Source organism: Jaculus jaculus, chromosome 6 (genome assembly GCF_020740685.1).
Source record: "Jaculus jaculus isolate mJacJac1 chromosome 6, mJacJac1.mat.Y.cur, whole genome shotgun sequence".
Taxonomy (NCBI): Eukaryota; Metazoa; Chordata; class Mammalia; order Rodentia; family Dipodidae; genus Jaculus; species Jaculus jaculus.
The window spans coordinates 122,852,474-122,872,423 of NC_059107.1; the positions used below are offsets into that span (position 1 = coordinate 122,852,474).

The 19,950-nt window shown below is 38.5% G+C and overlaps 1 protein-coding gene across 5 annotated transcripts in view; it reads left to right on the plus strand.

The window, feature by feature from the left end:
• Syt1 (synaptotagmin 1) overlaps positions 1–19,950 on the plus strand; it is a 572,391-nt gene that overhangs the window by 421,866 nt on the left and 130,575 nt on the right. The window lies entirely within an intron of this gene.

The window sequence follows — 19,950 nt, forward strand, 5'->3', positions numbered from 1 at the left end:
CTTTCCTAGCCATATTTTAGTATCCTGGAAATAATTACCCAAGGGATTACAAATAGCTCCAATAATTCAAGATCCTTACATCCCTAATATTCAGTAACATGTAGTCACTTTGGGACCACCTGAGAGATCAGAGAGTGAAAATCAACCAAATTCATTACTTTGGAATTCTATCAGCCATCAGCAGCTACTAACTTCATACTCCTAATAAAAAGAAAGGTTTGAGATGAAGGTTGTTGAAATCTATGTAAAATTGAGTTTGTTTGTGTTCTAAAATTATTATTTTGGTGTGCAAAAAGATGGATAATTTCTTAGATTAAGCTCTACATTCTTTTGAAAGAAAATTATATACATATTCAATCTTATCCAAATAGGTCAAATGTGGCATTGTTAAGTATTGACATTAGTGTAAACCCTATTATGAATATTCATCAATTCAGAAAACCACCTGAAAATACTATCTTCATAATGTATGATTTTTACATAGTTCTCTCCTATAAGTAAGCTAATAGTGACATCAAGTCAAGCATTTATCTGATGAGAAAGTTGACCAATCATCATGTTTCTATACCACAAAGTAGCAAGATATTTCACTGGGTTTTCATATTGTATCTAAATGGCACTGTACAAATTCCTTGTATCTGAAGCATAAAGCAAGACCATAACAAATATTTATTAACAGGTTGATATTCCTTGCATAATTCGCTTTGGACTGGCCATTTGGTTGACTATGAGATGACCCACTTTCATCTCAAAAGCCTTCCCATTTAAGGTATATGACCTCCACTACTTGACCTTCAATAGATAACTACTCATGATATTGGATTCCCAGTGATTTGAGGTCTTCTGAAAAGTTAAAAACATTTTGGCATGAACTCAGGAAGAATAGACTACTGAGTAATTTCCCTATCTCAAAAATTCTTTGAGTCAGGTGTGGTGGTATACACCTTTAATCCCAGCACTGGGAAGGCTGAGGTAGGAAGATCACTTTGAGGCCAGCCTGGGGCTACAGAGTGAGTTCCAGGTCAGCCTGGGCCAGAGTGAGACCTTTTCTTGAAATTTTTGAAAAACAAATTGAGTAAGTGCAGTTTGAGACAACACTAAATTCATATATTTTACTCTAGAATTTTGGAGGTTAGGTAGACACCTGACAAGAATCAAATTTCTGCTTTCATTCCCTGATTTCCCCCTCTTTTCTTCTTCTTCTCCCACATGCTCATCATTCATTGTCATTTGAATCAGTCAAGTGTTTGTTATCATAGTCCTTAAAAATGTGCTGTTTAGGGCTGGAGAGATGGCTTAGCGGTTAAGCGCTTGCCTGTGAAGCCTAAGGACCCCGGTTCGAGGCTCGGTTCCCCAGGTCCCATGTTAGCCAGATGCACAAGGGGGCGCACGCGTCTGGAGTTCGTTTGCAGAGGCTGGAAGCCCTAGCTTGCCCATTCTCTCTCTCTCCCTCTGTCTGTCTTTCTCTCTGTGTCTGTCGCTCTCAAATAAATAATAAATAAACAAAAAAATTTTTTTAAATGTGCTGTTTGCCTTAAATGAAAAGAATAGGCACATGGGCCTTTATAACAGTTTTGTAGTACCACCCTTCTTATCTCCTAGCTGACTTTATTATGGACAACTAAACTGGTTTCTGGAAAACAGAATCACATCCTCACTTCAGTGCTAGCTGATCTATTTGACTTTGAGCCAATTACTTAAGCACTCTCTGATTCAGGTTGCTTTCATTTTTAATCTAGAAAGAGGCCCCTTATCTTCTTTATTTATAAGGTAGAATATGGACTGGTAAATGACTTAGTGGTTAAGGCCTTTGCATGAGAAGACTGAGGACCCAGGTTCAATTTCCCAGAACCCACATAAGCCAGATGCACATAGTGGCACATGCATCTGGAGTTCATTTGCAGTGGCTAGAGGCCCTGGCATGCCCATTCTCTCCCTCTCTCTCTCTCTCTCTCTCTCTCTCTCTCTCTCACACACACACACACACACACACACACACACAGAGAGAGAGAGAGAGAGAGAGAGAGAGAGAGAGAGAGAATTTTTTAAAGGTATAAGATAAAACTCTTCATAGTGACTTAAGTAAAATAGAGCTCTTTCCCATTCTTTTTCTTCTGCCTGTCTTCTTTTGTTTTCCTTTTCCTCTTCTATTCTTGTCTATGTGCATTTCCTAGATTCTATTTACTCACCACCATTGTACTTACTGAACATCTCTGAAAGGTGCTAAGGGTCAATAATAAGTCTACTATTACAGGCTTAAAACTCTGAAGACATTTTTTTCATAGCTGCTCAGGAATAGTCATTTTGGTTCCAATGGAGAGGCTATTTCCTTTTATTGTGATGTAGGGAACTTCATAAAACAGATTCCAAGCTTGCAAAGTACCTCTATAAGTCCCAGGTACACAGTTTCTCATAATAAAGGAAATAAATTTCAATTACATTCCACATCTAAAGATTTGCTTGTTCTCAATGATACATGCTGTATCTTTCATGATACTGTCCATTAACTGCAGAAAATTAAAATTGTGTGAATAAATAAGTTTTAGATTGACTTTAGTTCTCATAATTTCTAAGAATTATTTTTCCATTTATATGAGCAATCGTGTTCATGATTTCAGTATTCATCTTTAAATGTCATTTTTAATGCTGTAATGAATTGAAAGATAGCAAAGAAAAAGTGAGAAAATGGGAGCAACTCTGGGATCGAGAATTGCAACCCTTAACTATAGGAAGCTGTTCAGTTAGAGACTTGGATTGAAGCAGGATAAATCATACCAACTGAGCTATTCTGATTTAAGGGGGTGGGGGGAGTAAGGTAAGATGGTTTTGCCAGAAAGTAGACAAATATTTAAGTATTAGGATGATGAAGCAGTTGTATGAGCTGAGGGATTATATGTTATTTTACTGATCCGTTAATGTCTAAATCAATTTAGAAAGGAATGGGAAACTGTGGATAGTGTGAGCTTCCTGTAGAACTTAAAAACAAAGTGAGAAAACCTGCCAGGAAGTGGCACAGGACTGCCCCAGAGTCCAGTGCTGCTGAGAGTTTCCTTTGCTTCGTCACAGTCCTCTAATCAACACACTCTAAGCCACCTGACTAGTTTAGGTCGCTGTCATTTTTCTTTCTTTTTTGTCTGTTTTATGTAACATGATCTACTACTCCCTCTTGCCTTCTCCTGCTAATGATGAAAGTGGAACTTGACCTTGAAGCAAATTCAACTTTTCTTTTAATTTAAACAGAAATGTGTAACCATTGAGTCTCAAAAGGTAGTTACATATGTACAACTGTTAGTTTTGACGAATTTTCCTCTCACTATATGGCCTTAAAATCACCCTGTGTAAAGCCACACATGGGGACTCACATCTTTAATCTCAGCACTGAGGTAGGAGGATGGCTGTGAATTCAAAGCAAGCCTAGGTGGGTGAGACCTTGCCTCAAAAGAAAATCAATGTACACAAGTCTTAATTTGCAAAATGCTTCTCATATGAATAGCATCAGATAGTCTGTTGAATGTAGGTTAGATTTTCCTGTTTTTAATCACTCAGTGATACCCATCCATGTCCCATCCAAGATCAAATCTGACACTAACCACCATCCTTTTAATATTTTATTTTTATTTATTTACTTATTTGACAGAGAATGAGGGAGAAAGAGAAAGAGAGAACAGGCACACCAGGGCCTCCAGCCACTGCAAATGAACTCCAGATGCATGCGTCCCCTTGTGCATCTGGCTAACATGGGTCTTGGGGAATCAAACCAGGGTCCTTTGGTTTTGCAGGCAGACGCCTTAACAGCTAAGCCATCCCTCCAGCCCCCACCATCCTTTTAGAATAATTTGTTCATTTAGCATGTTTACATATTTACTCCAAATAGCACTATCAAGAGCTATGACTACATTTTCCTGAGTTTATAAATTTATGATTAGTTCGCAATTTTCTCATTCCTGAACCCTGCATCAAGGACATCATCAACGAATGTGCATCCTTGTCCAGTAGGCTCCAGACTCTCACATACTTCCCAGTGCTGTTTTCTATCCACTAGAAAGTAAGTCTGTCACCTCTTCTTTGTGTTAACTCATTACAGCTATTTTTCAATGAGATTCTGCGATCCAGTGCAAATGGAAAATAAAATTGATTGCTGAATTAAAACAAGTTGGAACATAATTTAATTAGTACCCAAGCAGAAGGGAAGAGAAGCTACTTTAGTGCCTTAATGGAAAATCAATTTTGCAAGAAAATTTCACATTTTTAAGCCTAATTAGAAAAACATTTGCTGCACAGAAAAATACTCAGAGACTATATATTCAATCAAATGGCAAGTTTTGGGCTTCTAATGGTCAATTACTTGATCCTCTTTTGAAATGGGTTATTCTTTCTTATAGAACCTTTATGGCCATTGATCATTGAAACAATTCATGCTGTTTCCAAGTACATGTAGTTACTAGGTGGCAACTCATGGTCTCAGCACAGTCACACATCCCAATAAATCAATATTCCAATTGGAAATAGTTTTAAGCACAGTGCCAATAAGAACGAACCTGCCTTGTCATTTATACTCCATCACACTTCAGAAAAATAGTGAAGATATAGCAAGTTGTTTATTTTTTTCTATGGTGTTTCTAGAAACCACATTATAAAATACATAGTACTCTTTATGCATTACATTACACTATAGTTAGTGATTGAAATTCCAAAAAGGGCACATCATAACATTTGTGTAGTTAAAAGGGAATCCCATAAAGTGGACACACAATTACTAAATACACTGAAATGTGTTATTCATTTGAGGAAGACATACCTAAAAAGTGCTTTCAGGCAAAAAAAAAAAAAAAAAAAAATCACATCTTGGTTTCCACCAGAAAACAAAATTTGATCACAGAAACAAGCACACAATAGGGGTACAAGTATATGAGCAAATGAAAGGGGAGAGATGTGCATTATCCTTCAAACTCCCTGTTTTAGTCTTTGTAACAATATTGAGTTTTTGTTTCACAAATTAAATCATATTCTGAAAGGCTGTTAAGATGTGCTACCACTTACTTTAGTCCCTCAGGGCCTATTTCCTGTCCTGCAGAGGCAGTTCAGGTGCAGAGCTAGGTCATTGCTGCTGTTGTTTTCATTGACAATTATGAAAATAACAGATTTCCTCTTACTGATTTTTTGTATACTCATATTCAGGCTAACTTTCCTCACCATAGCCCTCTTTTTTTTTTCTTCATCCTGTTCCCATGATGCCTATAGAGTTTATGGACTGGCCTAATTTAACCTTCAAAGTTAAGACTTGGTTAAATCTATGATGCTTACAACATAAAAATTACCCAAAGAAATATGACAATTTGACTCAAGGAGAATTCAAAGAATATGACCTAAATTCAAATTTACCATACCTAAAATATTTGTTGTGAGTCAAATGTATAGTACAATGGGTATAAATTAGAAACAGTCATTTTATTCTGTATTAAGACCATGATACCATTTGGTATGTTCTGTATCTATGTGTCCATTTTATGGGACTTGGAACATACTTTATATGATACAAGTTTTATGACAAGCATTAGTCCATAATTTCAATCACTAACTATAACCATATTTTAGTATATAAAGAATTTTATGTACTTATTAATGTGGCTTCTAGAAGCATGATAGAAAAGTAAACAACTTTATTCATCTCTCTAGTGTACAGCATTGCACTTTCAGATGCAGTAAAGGAAATCCAAATTCTCACTTCACTGAGTGCCTCAACAAAAGTTTAACAGCTTCATTGTGGACTCCCTAGAAAAAGTATGTAAGTCAGACCCATCTGAAACAAAAAATAACCTCAGCTTAGTAGTTAAGGCACTTGCCAGGAATGCCAAAGAACCCAGGTTTGTTTCCCCAGTACCCATATAAAGCCAGATACACAAGGTAAAACATGCATCTGGAGTTCATCTGCAGTGGCTAGAGGCCCTGATGTGCCCATTCCCTTTCTCTCTCTCTCTCTCTCTCTCTCTCTCTCTCTCTCTCTCTCTCTCTCTCTCTCTCCCTCTCTCTCTCTTCTATCTATCTATCTATCTATCTATCTATTCTGCCTCTCTCATAAATATTTTTTAAATTTAAAAAAAAAAGAAATTAGCTGGGCATGGTGGCACACACCTATAATCCCAGCACTCAGGAGGCAAAGATAGGAGGATTGCCATGAGTTCAAGGCCACACTGAGATACATAGTGAATTCCAGATCAGCCAGAGATAGAGTGAGACCCTACCTCCAAAAAACAAAAAACAAAAAAAAAAAAAAAGAAGAAGAAGAAAGAAAGAAAGAAAAATAACCTTGGTGAGAGACCTGAAGTGCCATCAAAATACTTCCTATCCAATTCCATTTGCTCCCCATTATCATTTCTTAAGCACACAGTTCTAACCACAAAGTCTTCTGTTCCCTACCTGGCTCCCTTGTTCCCAAAGCTCATGGAAGTTTTCCTTAACTTCTCTAAGCTGGAAACACAAGTAATAGCACATAGACGATTCTCAAGTTGTGATTAATGAAGATTTATCCTCATAATATTCCTCAAATTTAGCATTATTAAGTCTGTAACACAGAATATAGGAAGGAAAACCTGAGTCCAGCTTCACACAAACAATGCTAGCAGTAAAATTAAAATACAGCTCTGAAGCCCATGTCCTCTGTTTCACCATACCCATGTCTTTAATCTCTTTTGATCTTCTGAGCCTCAAAGTGTAGCTATAAATTACATTTCAGTGTAGAATTCTAGTGCCCCCTAGTTTTTCTCTGCTTTAGCTCCTTTTTTGGAACCTTAACATTTAGTGAGTTTGCTTGGACAGCTTGCAACTGTTTAAAGGGGTGTGTGGGTATTCCCTTTCATATATTATAATACACTGTAAATAAATACAAGATAGAGTCTAGGGTGAGATTCAGTAGATGACAGCACTTATCATACAACTATGAGAGCCTGAGACCCTAGTTCCACTCCCTGGCACCCACATAAAAGCTGGGCATAACCACACACGGTTCTAACACCAGTCCTGCTGGGGGCAGAGACCACAGAAGTGCTAGAGCCAAAAACAGCATCTCTGGGTTGAGTGAGGGACTCCCTCATAGGGAAAATGAAGTTGACTGATTGAGAAAGCTATCAGAGGTTTCCATCTGTCCTCCACAGGCATGTGTACAGGGCAGGCATATCTGCACACTTAACATATGCATAGGCCAATGCACATATCACATTACACAGCACATCATACCACACATACTCTACACACACACTCATGCAAAAAAAAATAAATATATATATACATATATACATATGCATACATATATACATATGCATACATACATATGCATACATACATATATATATAATGCATACATACATATATATATATAATATATATATATAATGGCAAAGACCTAGTAACTAGCTTCAGTATTTTTTGGTGCTTCACAAAGGTATTATTCCATAAATACAAAGCATGAATTTCTATCTAGGTTGTAAAGCCTTACAATTTAAATATTAGCATTAACACAAATTTCTTATTCTCTATACATGGATATTAATTAATTTAATGAAGACAGGGATTTCATGTCCATTAAAATATAAAAATTAAGTTTAAATTCCCTCCCATACATTCAAAATGTATATTGAATATCTATGAAATTAGTTTGTAAAGGACTTATATATATGTATATCATAAAAGATGAAACCAGGCATGGAGGGGCTCACCTTTAGTCCCAGGACTCAAGAGGCTGACGTGCAAAGATGGCTGTGAGTTGGAGGCCAGCCCAGGACTACAAAGTGAGTTCCAGGTCAGCCAAGGCTACAGTGTGACTCTACCTCGAAAAACAAAGAAAAATGAGTACACATGGAAAATGATCAATTACTATTATTATTATTGCTGTTATAACAATAGAAGTAAGGTTTTCTATTGTAAAATAATCTTTTAGCTACACAAAGAATTAAGAGTTAGAAATAAGTACTATGCTTAGATAGGAAAAGAGGCAAACAAGTGAGTCATTAGAAAAATAAATGAGCTAGTCTTCAGAACTCAGAGGGTGGGACTGGGGAGATAGGTCAGTCAGTAAAGCAGAAGGCCCAAGTACGACACCCATGAATCCACATACAAAAACCAGGTGTGGAGGCATACAAGTTTATAGTACCACTTCCAAGGAAGTAAAGACAGGTGGATCCCTGGGGCTCACTGGCCAGCCAGTCTAGCCTACTTTGAGAGTTCCAGGCTAATGAAAGAACTTGTCTCAAAAAAAGTGGATGGTGTTCCTGTGAGTCAACAACTGAGATCTTCCTCTGGCCACCACATTGATGCATACACATGAGAGTGTATATATACACACACACACAAACACAAAGAGAAAGAGAGAGAGAGAAGTTGAATAAGCAGAAACAGCATGCTTCTAGAAGTCAAAGTGATCAGCAAGAGTACATGTACTACCACCACAAATGACAGGTCAAGTAACAGATGAATGAAAAGTACAATGGAGGCCTTGAGAAATAAGATTGAAGAATTTAATGAGTTTGTCCCTTGAAATATCAGACTGGTACATTTAGACTGGAGACATTAACTGAAGCTTTTAGGAAACTGAAATGAAAGCCAGGGCCCCTCTGTACTAAATACTGCTTTTTCACACATCTTATTTAGTCCCCTGAGCAACCCCATAGGGTTAATCTCATCTACATTTCATACTCTAGCATACCCTTTGCCTTGTGACACCCAGAAAATAAACAAATTAGCAAAGATTTAGGCCCAAGGGTCTCTGACTCCAAAACCCATTTTTCTTTACTCTGCATATTGACAACTTGATCTGCTATTATCAGTGAGTTCCAGGAAATGACTGTGTTTCCATTCTTATCACTTTTTTTTTCTTTTTTTTAATTTAATTTATTAGTTTTCTTTTCAGCAAATACAGGCAGTTTGGTACCATTGTTTAGGCTCATCCATGACCTACCCCCTCCCAATGGACCCTCCTTGTTGATATAAATGGGTCGTGCATTGTGGAGTTAACCCACAGTTATTGGTACAATAAATGTCTCTGCATATCATGACCCAACTCTGACATTCTTTCCGCCCCCTCTTCTGCAAAATTTCCCTGAGCCATGTTGGGTTCATTTTTGGTCTGCTTCAGTGCTGAGGTGTTGGGGGCCACTGGGTCTCTGGCTCTCTGATTTGGTAGGAGTTGATTTTTCTCTGTGTTGGTCTCCTTCCCCTTTGTGCTGGTATCCAGTTCATCAGGAAAACAGCACCCTTGCTTGTTTCACCAATTTTCCTTAGTTTCAGCCATCATACTTTTGAGGTATGATGGGGTGGCTCTAACCTTAGGATCTGCATCTATCTGAAAAAGAGAAGCAGATTCTTCAACGGAGAGTAAGTTAGCACCTGGAAAATTGAGATAACACTTACTTTTTTGATAGAGAGTTTAATAGGTGTAGGCCCTCTTGTAGCCCATGATTGATGGTAGCTTGATATTGGAGAGTGGGCTTATGTTTGGATATGGTTCTGACTTGTTTCCCAGCTCCAGCTACAGGTCTCATACCACTGAGGGGATCAGTTAGCCAAATCAAGAGCAGTTGGTTCCCCACCATGGCTGTGTGCCACTATTGCACTTATGTGGGCATCACACCAGGTTATTTGTTGCTAATTAGGTTAGACCATGAGTTGCTTGGACAGATATTGGTCATTTCCCCCAGTCGCCCATGTAGCACCTTCTGGCACTAGACATGCTGACTGTCTGGGGACTGACTCTCTCCTGGCTTCCAGCCATGCCGTTCCATTTTACGTGTCAGCTGCGTATGGAGTCTTCAGCAATAGGGTCTTACCACTGACCTTTGGTGGGTCATCAAGTACTCTTACAGAAGTCTGTCATTGTTTTAGGAAACCTTGTAGGTTTCTCTGATCAAAAGCTCATTGTGGATGATAGCCCCATGCTGGTAGTGGGGGTTACAGGGCAGTGCCCACTAAGAAAATGAGGGAAAACATAACTAATATACACTTTTTATTCACTATTGTACTCCCAAAAATGAGCACAATCCCTGCCCTATAAAACAGAGTGAATAAGCAAAAGAACAAATGCAAAAAAATCAATATGCAGTATTTCAAAGCTCTTGTACATAATTGGAGAGACTTTAGTCATGTTTATAGAAAGTGAATTTGTGCAAGTGTCTCTGGATATTCCCTAACTATTTAAGAAATCCCTAGTACATAGGACTATGCCTGGAACATACAAAGTACCTAAATAAATATTGTCCACCAAATTGGTTGATGAAATTAAAATGAAATGAGTTTTCTTTTGCAAGCTTACATCATCATTTATATCATCTATATCCTTGACAAATGCCTCACTGTTCCAGTCACAATGCTTAGGGCACAGAGTTACATACTTTTGAATTCCAGCCTCTGTCTCTGCCTTTCTCCATGTAGCACTCATTGTTCTGCCCTGCATACCCTTTTCCATGAAGTTTGTCTTTGTCTTGAAACAATAAATTCCATGGAAATGTCTATAAAAGCAACCTGGAGTCAGACACTGAGCAGATGCCTGTGTAGGTAAAATGGTCAGTTTCAGTTGAAAACAATGAGGTAGATAGCCTGTTGAGGCTCATGTCCTGATTTTAACCAGGTGCTGAGAACATTAGCAATGTTCCATGCCTCTCAAATCACTCACTATGGGGAAAAATTTCTCTGAATTTTATGAATTCCTCATAAATTTTGCTGCATGTAATGCCCAGAAAAATCTAGTCATTAAAAATAGAAATAGAGGGCTGGAGAAGATGGGTTAGCAGTTAAAGCGTTTGCCTGTGAAGCCAAAGGACCCTGGTTTGATTCCCCAGGACCCACGTAACCCAGATGCACAAAGAGGCCCATGCATCTGGACTTTGGTTGCAGTGTCTGCAAGCCCTGGTGCACCCTTTCCCTCTCTCTGCCTCTTTCTCTCTCTCATAAATAAATAAATTAAATATTTTAAAAAATAGAAATAAGGGCTGGAGAGATTGCTTAGTGGTTAAGGCACTTGCCTGCAAAGCCAAAGTACCCCGGCTCAATTCCTTAGTACCCATATAAAGCTAGATGCACAAGGTGGCACATGCATCTCGAGTTCGTTTGCAGTGGCTGCAGGCCCTGGCACGCCCATTTTCTCTCTCTCTCTCTAATAAATAAATAAACAAAACAAAATAAAATATAAAAATAGAAACAAATGTGTTAGTTTTTCTCTTTGGCCAAAGGACAAAGAAGGGAGCATTGTTGTCAGTTAAATCTGAATAAAGCCAAGTGGCTGGAAGTATAAATTTCATACACAGAGGCCAGAGTAGCAGAAAGTGAGGAATGGGAAACAAACCAAAGGTGAAAGAGAATAAGAAACATGATCTACACAAGAGCAATCTTGTTGTCTATGTCTGATGTCTCATATTTTTGAAAAAGTTAAGAGGATTTCAAGTGGGCAGCCATGCAAGAGAATGTCTTGTTCTGTTGTTCACATATTTGAATCTTTCAAAATGTAATTTTTTCTGATGAGCTCATCGTGTGTTTGGGAACAATTTTTGTGATTATCTTGTTTGTGACTCTTCAAATTAAATGTTTTTACGTTCTGTCTTACTCCTACCTACCTTTGAGCAGGCCAAATGTTTGTATTATGAAATCTTCAATCCTTTACAATCTGTTACTCCACAATTAGAGAAAACTCCACAATTAGAGAAAATGTTAGCAATCGAGTTGTACCAGTCATACTACAGAATAAAGTAGGAGGAAGAGGGCTTGCTAGCAAATAAGGGCTTACATAATCAGGAGGAGTGGGGGCGAGGGGTAATCCACAGACTCTCATATAAGCTCTCTTGCTATAAACATAACTAATCTCATTCCAATTGTAAACAATAGCTTTGAAATACTGCAAATTAATTTTGTTCTTTTGTTTGTTCAAAATAAATTTATTATTATTTTTATGGGGCAGAGATCATGTAAATTTTGGGAATGTAATAGTGAAGAAAATAGCCCCACTAGATTTAGGCAATTACAAATCAATGGTAAGTCAGAAGTACAAGGCAGACTACAGCTCTGCACTCAACCTTCATGAATGCAATCATGACTCGTGTATTATTGGCAAGCCCTTGGGATTATTACTCAGGTTAATATTGTTTATCTATCTCCATGGGCTAAGTTATATTCTAAATGGACAGTTTATGTAAAACATGTTAGAACAATATTTGGTACCAGATAAACTCTCAATAAATATTAGTTATTCTCATTATTGTGAATACCAATCAGAGCCTATTCACATTCTCCACAGCAAAGAGAGCTTTGCTCTTTCAACCAGGCTTACATCCCTCCTTTTGTGAGAATGAGAATGAGACAAGCCTAAGGGTTCAGAAGGCACTGTCTTATGTTGCCATGAGAATAGAATTTCTGGGCCTAGATCTCACATGCAAGAGTCTCTAGAGTTAAAAAATAAATCTCTAGAGTATGACTTTTTTATGCCAGCCCTAGGTAAAGCTCAGTAGACATGAGTGGAAGATGGGGCTAATACGGTATGGCCCCATGGCTGTGCATCAATGAGCTCCCCTAAGCTCTGCTACCCCACAAAGGTCTCAGACTGTGCCATAAATCAAAACAATAGGTAATAATGAGTGCTGATGCATATTTGGAAAAATTATAAACTTCATCTTTCAGTAATAAAAATGCAAAATAATGCAAGCACTTTGGGAAATACTTAAATTTCCTCAGTATTAAAGTCATGTGACCTAGTACTTTGAGCATTCTGAGTTCTCAGCTTATGGCCTAACACGAGCCTGTCATCATTTAACTCTACTCCCAGATATATACCTAAGAAAAAGGGATATGTGGGTGTATCCTACAAGAGTATTCATAACAGCATTTCTATAATAGACCAAAGCAGAAATAACCTAAATGTCCATCAACTGATAAGCAGATAAAGACAGTGTGTTATACCATCACGATAAATTATTCAGCTACAAAGAAAAATGAAGTACTGAGATATGCAACAAAACTGATGAAACACAGATTGTCAGAACATAGATTAATGGTTTCCTAAAACTGAGAGAGGAAGACAGTTGGACAAGAAGATAGAAAATTATGTTCTTGATGGAGTAATGAAAATATTCTAAAACTGATAGCAACAGTTATAAACTCTGTGAATACACTAAAGTCAATAGAACTGTATACTTTAAAGTCAGGTGAATTTTATGGCATATAAATTATATCTTTTTTGTTTTGTTTTTGTTCTTTGCCTCCAAATGAGATGTATGTATGTATGTATGTATATATACATACATACACACACACATATATACATGTATATGTAGATGATAGATAGATAGATAGATAGATAGATAGATAGATAGATAGATAGATAGGGAGAGAGGCAAGCCCAACAGACTGGTCTTATTTATTTATTTTATGAGAGTGAGAGCAAGAGAGAGACAGCGAAAGAGTGAATTAGTATGTCAAGGCTTCCAGCCACTGAAATCAAACTCCAGACATATGTACCACATTGTGTGCATGTGCAACCTTGCACACACATCACCTTGTGCATTTGGCTTATATGGGATCTGGGGATTCAAACATGGGTCCTTAGGCTTCACAGGCAAGCACCTTAACTGCTAAGCCATCTCTCCAGCCCTAAATTATATCTTAACAAAGCTTCTATATATAAAAGGTTTCAGGCACTAAAAGTGGAAACATGGAAGTGTAAGACTCAAGTCATTGAAATTCCATTTGAAAACACTCAGGCAGGCTGGGAATGAACTGGCTGATACTGTTTCAAAAGTATAGAGATATTCCCTCATGATTTTCCAGTCTCTCTTTAAGCCATGGCATTGAACTCCAAGCTTATGTTCTTTAGTACCAGAGTTCTTGATATAAACCCAGCACTAACATCTCCCTTCCTAGATTACAGACTCAGCTTAAGACCGTAATGCAGAGAACTCAGGACTCAAAGCACCAATTTTTCTGATTCCAAAACTATTTTCTACAAACCTTAGATTCTAGATTTAATTCTCTGAACGTAAAAGCATTGTTTTAAATGCTTTAGCTTTTCAGATATTTCCCAATTGCTCTTTTCGGGACCCTTTCTGACATCAAATGACATACATAATGCATAAAGTTCATCAAGTCCTGACAGTTGTAATCACCACTAAAGCCACTATCACAATGAAGTTATAGACTAGTTCTAACCTAAAAGTACCTCTCCTGCATCTCTGTAATCAATTGCATGAAATGCCCCTAGAGAAGACATCTGCTTTTTATCACAGGCTGTGTTTGAAGCCACTGCATATAAATGGAACCATACTATTCTGTTTCCAGATTTTTTTTTGTATAAACAGTGTTGACAACCTTATTTTATGTATTTGATTTTATTAAATATTATGCAATATATTTTGATGAAATAGGCATATTGTAAATGTATAAATAGTTGAATCCAAATTAAATATAATTTTTAACTTACATTAGCAAACACTTGGACAAAAAATCATATTTTTTCTGAATACTGGCAATGAGTGGTTAAAAGCACACACTATCCGAGACTTCCAACGATGAGAAACTAGAAGTCTGAAAAACAGAAATCATGGAAGATAGTGTGTTACATAGTGACACTGAATGGCAGTTATTTACCTTATACAAGACTCAATGTAATTATGATGTTTCCAGATTTTTACTAAGTATGTTTTTAATATCTCTCCTTCAGTTCTGCACAGTACTATGCCATTCCTTTTTGTTGCTGAGTACTATTCTATTATGGGCATACGTCAAAATGTTGGCTAGCCATTTTCTTCTTGATGGACTTCTCATTTGTTTCTGGTTTAGGATTATTATGGGGGAGGAATCTGTTTAAATACTCTTAATATCCTGCAAGCATGTTTACATCTCTCTTGAAAATGAGTCTATGGGAATGTGTGTGTGTGTCATGCTTTTTGAAAAGCTGACATGGCCAGGATACAGGGTAAGAGTCTGTATAGAAATGCACAGGGACAGATGCTACATAGGATTTAATCATAACTACTCCTCACTCTCTCTTGCCTCTCAGCTATGCTCAACCTCACCTTGATTCTTGACTTGGCAGTATCTTGTTTATCCTAGAACACACACTTGGCACCTCATTACATGCACCTTTATTCTCTGTGAGGCATATAGTTGCACAATGCCACCACATAGAAATGCCTTACTTGTCTACTTTTTTGTCTCTGCAGGTAAGGAATGATCTTTTGCACATCACAGTACTTAGAGTTAAAGTGAAAGTATGTCATACATCAAATGAACAAACAAACCTAAGTCCAAATCCTACAAGCCTCTGAGCCTCATGTTCTGTTGGAAATGTACAATAGATTAAATAAGCAAGGTTTGAAATTTTTAAAAGTTATTTTTCTTACAGCTCTGAATAATGTAAAATAAATGCCAAAAAATTTAGGTATACAGAATAGCTTTGTGCTTTATCTTATGGGATGAAACATGGTATCCAGGACCATGGATTTAAAGGTGTGTGAAGTATTTCTCCTCTCCCTGTGGGGGCCAGTGGCAGCCTCAATATCTTTTGCCAACTACTCCCGTCTTCTGATGCCTGAAGGAAAAATGGAATGACCACATAGCTTTTCAATGGAGCTGATCAGCCAGTTTCATATAACATAGCTTCTGGCCCTCCTGCCAGCTTCATCTCTTCTCTTCCTTTTTATTCTACTTTAGATGTCCCTCAATCATAAATAATATGTTATTGTTTGCTTCCTGAGGCAGGATCCAGACAGCCCATGAACTGGGGTTCTATGATGGTGGCCAGGTATTCCCTGAGGCATCTTGCTACTGGGCTACAGGCACTGGCAGACTTACCTCTTAGAAAACATGGCAGGGGCTGGAAAGATGGATTAGCAGTTAAGCACTTGCTTGTGAAGCCTAAGGACCCTGGTTCAAGGCTCGATTCCCCAGTACCCACGTAAGCCAGATGCACAAGGTGGAGCATGCATCTGGAGTCCGTAGGCAGTGGCTGGAGGCCCTGATGTGTCCATTCTCTCTGTCTCTCTGCCTCTTTCTCTTGCTGTCTGTTGCTCTCAAGTAAGTAAAAATAAACAAAAATAAAATAAGAAAACATGGCAAAAGCCAGCATGTGTGGCTCATGCCTTAATTCCAACATTCAAAAGGCTGAGGTAGGAGGATCACTGTGAGTTCAAGGCCAGCCTGGACGACATGCAGAGTGAGTTCCAGGTCAGAAAAAGAAAACAGCAGAACCTTTATCAGTAGAAGAACCAAGAGCTTAGCAAAAACCCAGCCTAAGCCAATCCACCTACTTACCAAAATGCACTCAGGGCAATGTTGCTAGAGAGGTCACTTTTCATCCTACAACTCAGTTCTAGAAAGCACTTTCCACATCCAGATTTTCCTTTTCATATGGAACATATATATGCAAGAACCAATTTATTCCCAAATAAAACTAGTGCACAGAAATGAGTATTTGTGGAGGAAGTGAAAGGCCTTAACCTGTAATTCTACTGGAGGCCAAAAAGAACAGCTCAAAACTGCTGTGGTCACGGCGCTCTCACTCACTTAGCTGCACAGTCTAGAGCATAGGAAGAAGCCACCGTCTATGAAAGTTAACTGATTCTTGCATTTCTTAGGTTTTTCTACATGAATAAAGTACTTCTTGGGATTTTTACTTTCTGCTACCATATAAAGATAGAAGTGGGGGGGGGGGGGTCTTTCAGGAACCAACAGTGTCGGGAATACTGTGTGCATAATTGTTTTTCATTGTCAAAAATAGAAGCAGAGTGAGATTAGAATATCACGATGGGTAAAGAGTCTGGAATTTTATGTTCTGAGTTTGAACATATTTCTGGATAGCTTATGCCACACACAGGGGGAGAAGAAAACAATATTTGAAATGCCTGCCTGGGGTAAAATCAGCAGCAGGGTGTGACTTACAATCTGAGGAGGAGAGAGATGTGGCTTCTCTTTAAGGTCACCGATGTGCTGCACAGTGTCATACTGATGCTTTGTGTGGATTGAGGCCACATTTGAAGATGACATGAAGGCCATAAATCCTGTGTCACAGTAGGACTGACTAATCTTTGTTTTTCAAAAGGAGATCATTTTGTTTCTTTTGGGTGAACTGATTTCAAAGGTGTGTTACCTAAATCATCAGGGACAATGCTCTTTTACCTTAAAGTCCTATTTACGGAGTGTCTGTGTGAGACAAGCACTGTTCTAAGTGTGTTGTTCCACGATTTCATCCCCATACCACGACTATGGAGAGATACTACAACAAGAGACTAAAAGACAAAAAGTTGGAATTAACTGTGGCCCTGAAGCTCCTAGTAGGAGGGCTGAGTTTCATATTTCAGCTGACTCAGAAGGCACTGGTGCATCAATCTGCCTCTGAGAAAGAGGTCACAGTGACCGTTCTTGACAGATGCCTTAGTTTGCCAACACAGCAGTCTGCACCCAGCCTATAGTTTATCCCCTTAATTCCAGCTCTCCCACCCCAAGGCCACTACCACACAGTGCACAATGAGAAACAGGACAATAGCATGACTGTAGCTCTCCCTAGTCCCAGAACATAGGCACTCCCAAGCTTACTGGGTCACCCTTTGCTGACCAACATGTGTGAAAACCTCCACATAGGATTCAGCCATTTCCCAGTCCTGCTCTTCCTCGTCCTCTGGTTTATTATAATCTATTACACAGCACATTCCTGGTAGAAGAAACAACTACTTCCTTCTATGTCCTCACTCCAGGTTCAATGATAAGCACAGCATAGAACATCCCACCAGGAAATTATGCCACAGATACCAGAGATCAGAAAAATGTTCTCCAATAAAGTTTAACTAGGTACATATAGGAGAAATTCTCTGCAAAACAAAATATTTTGTATGCAGAGAGTTTTCTGGACCTGTATTTGATAACACAGTAGAATTAGCACCAACCAGGAAAGTTAAGATATCGACCTCTGCCAAATTGCTCAATTTTTGTAATTATGAAAATAATAATTTCAAAAAAGCAAGAAAGCTGCCAGAAATGAGCGGCTCCTCTATAAATGACAGTAATTTGAAATGTGGTAGTGGCTATTTTCTTAGATTTTCATTTTAAGACCTACCTTTTCTGAGAGGAAAAAAAGGAGGGAGAAAAAAATGTACTGCATCTTACAAAGCCATATGATGACTAAATCAAATTATTCAGTTGCCAATTCATCCTCTCTTCAAATGCAAAAATGGCCAATATTTTGAAGAATAAATTGCAGTATTCATGCCTTAGATACATTCATTTCATCTTTACTGGAATTATTTTAACCAATCTCTTATAAAACATAGCTGAATTTTTAAACGCTTGTTCCATCAGGTCTGAATTTTACTAGCATAGTCACCTTCATTGAGAGATGCATAGTCATTATCTCTTAGCTAACACTCTCAAGGGCTTCTGCTGCCTGCTGGTGACTCCATTTTCAGTGTCTACAACATCCCTGACAGGTGATTTTCAGACCTTGGATCCTGCCCCACACACATACACCCACCCACACAAACATCCCACCACATACCCCCAAAGCAGCCTTCTCGCCTGTTGGTTGTGTTCCCTCTCCAAAGCTTTCCTAATTTTTTGTCATTCTGTTTGTTGATAAGTCCTTCTGGGGGAAAAAAAACACAGTAAATTTGCCTTAAATCTGAAATATTAAACATATTAATGAAGAAAGCTTACTAAATGGGTTCTGGATAGCCAGTGTACCAATGAGGAAACTGACACTCACAGGAACTAAGAAACATCTAAAAATCACATAAACAGCAAAATAATGGCCAAAATTTTTAAACCAACACTTTACTTAATTCCAGAATCCACATCAATTACAATTTATCTTATTTTAAAGCTTTTTTGCAAAAAGAAAAACAAATATTTTTAAAAAGGGGGGACTGGAAAGATTGCCCAGTGGCTAAAACACTTGCCTACAATGCCTAACAACCTGGTTTTGATTCCCTAGAGCCCATGTAAAGCCTGATGCACAAAGTGCACATGCATCTGGAGTTCATTTGCAGCAGATGGAGGCCCTGCTGCAACCAGAAAAGAAAAAAGAAATTAATTAAATTAAAAATAAACCTCTCTATAGGCTAGCAGTGGCAAAAGAACTCACAGTTACTCCACCACTTCCAGTGTGTGACTCCTGAGCCCTGGCAGATGTGACAGAGGTGGCTCGCCTCATGCTAGGCAGTTGATTTTCGTGTCCTGTCATTCTGTGTCTTGGGTCTCCCCAGGATTTGCCACCATCTGTAAAAAGCAGATTCTCTAGCCAAGAGGGAGAGTAGCATGAGTCAAAGAGGAGACCCATACACTCAGGAAGCAGAGGTAGGAGGATCGCCATGAGTTCAAGGCCACCCTGAGACTCCATAGTGAATTCCAGGTCAGCCTGGGCTACAGTGAGACCCTACCTCGAAAAACCAAAAAAATAAAAAATAAAAAAAAGAGGAGACCCATAGATGCTTAGAAGACCTTTGATGGGCATAACCTCTCCTCTCCAAAGAAAAATGAAAGCTTCCCTCCAGGGTCTATGACCATCCAAGCCATAAGTATCCAACTTGGTTCGCAGTACCAAGTATGAATTCCTTCCCACTGAGTAGATTACCTCCATACCCGATGTCCCAACACTACACCAGTGGGTACCTCATGCCAGGCTGCTTCATTTTATAACTTGCAGAATCCACTGCTGGTTCACTCTGTTGGTGACTTAGCCCTCAGCAGCTCTCATAGTGCTTTCTGGCAGGGTGCTAACTTCCATCTCTGCTCCAGCATGATCTCTCAGTGGCCTGAAGCCTCAGTACACATGGCAGACAACACAGGAGATCCAAAGCTCAACAAAGCAGAAAAGCAGAGGCTGCTGAGAGCTCAATGTTAAAGAAGACTTGTAAGAGTCACAGAGAAGAAAGGTGTCCTCTGAGGCATCGTCCTCCCCATGGACACTAACTGGTGCATTGATGACCCTGC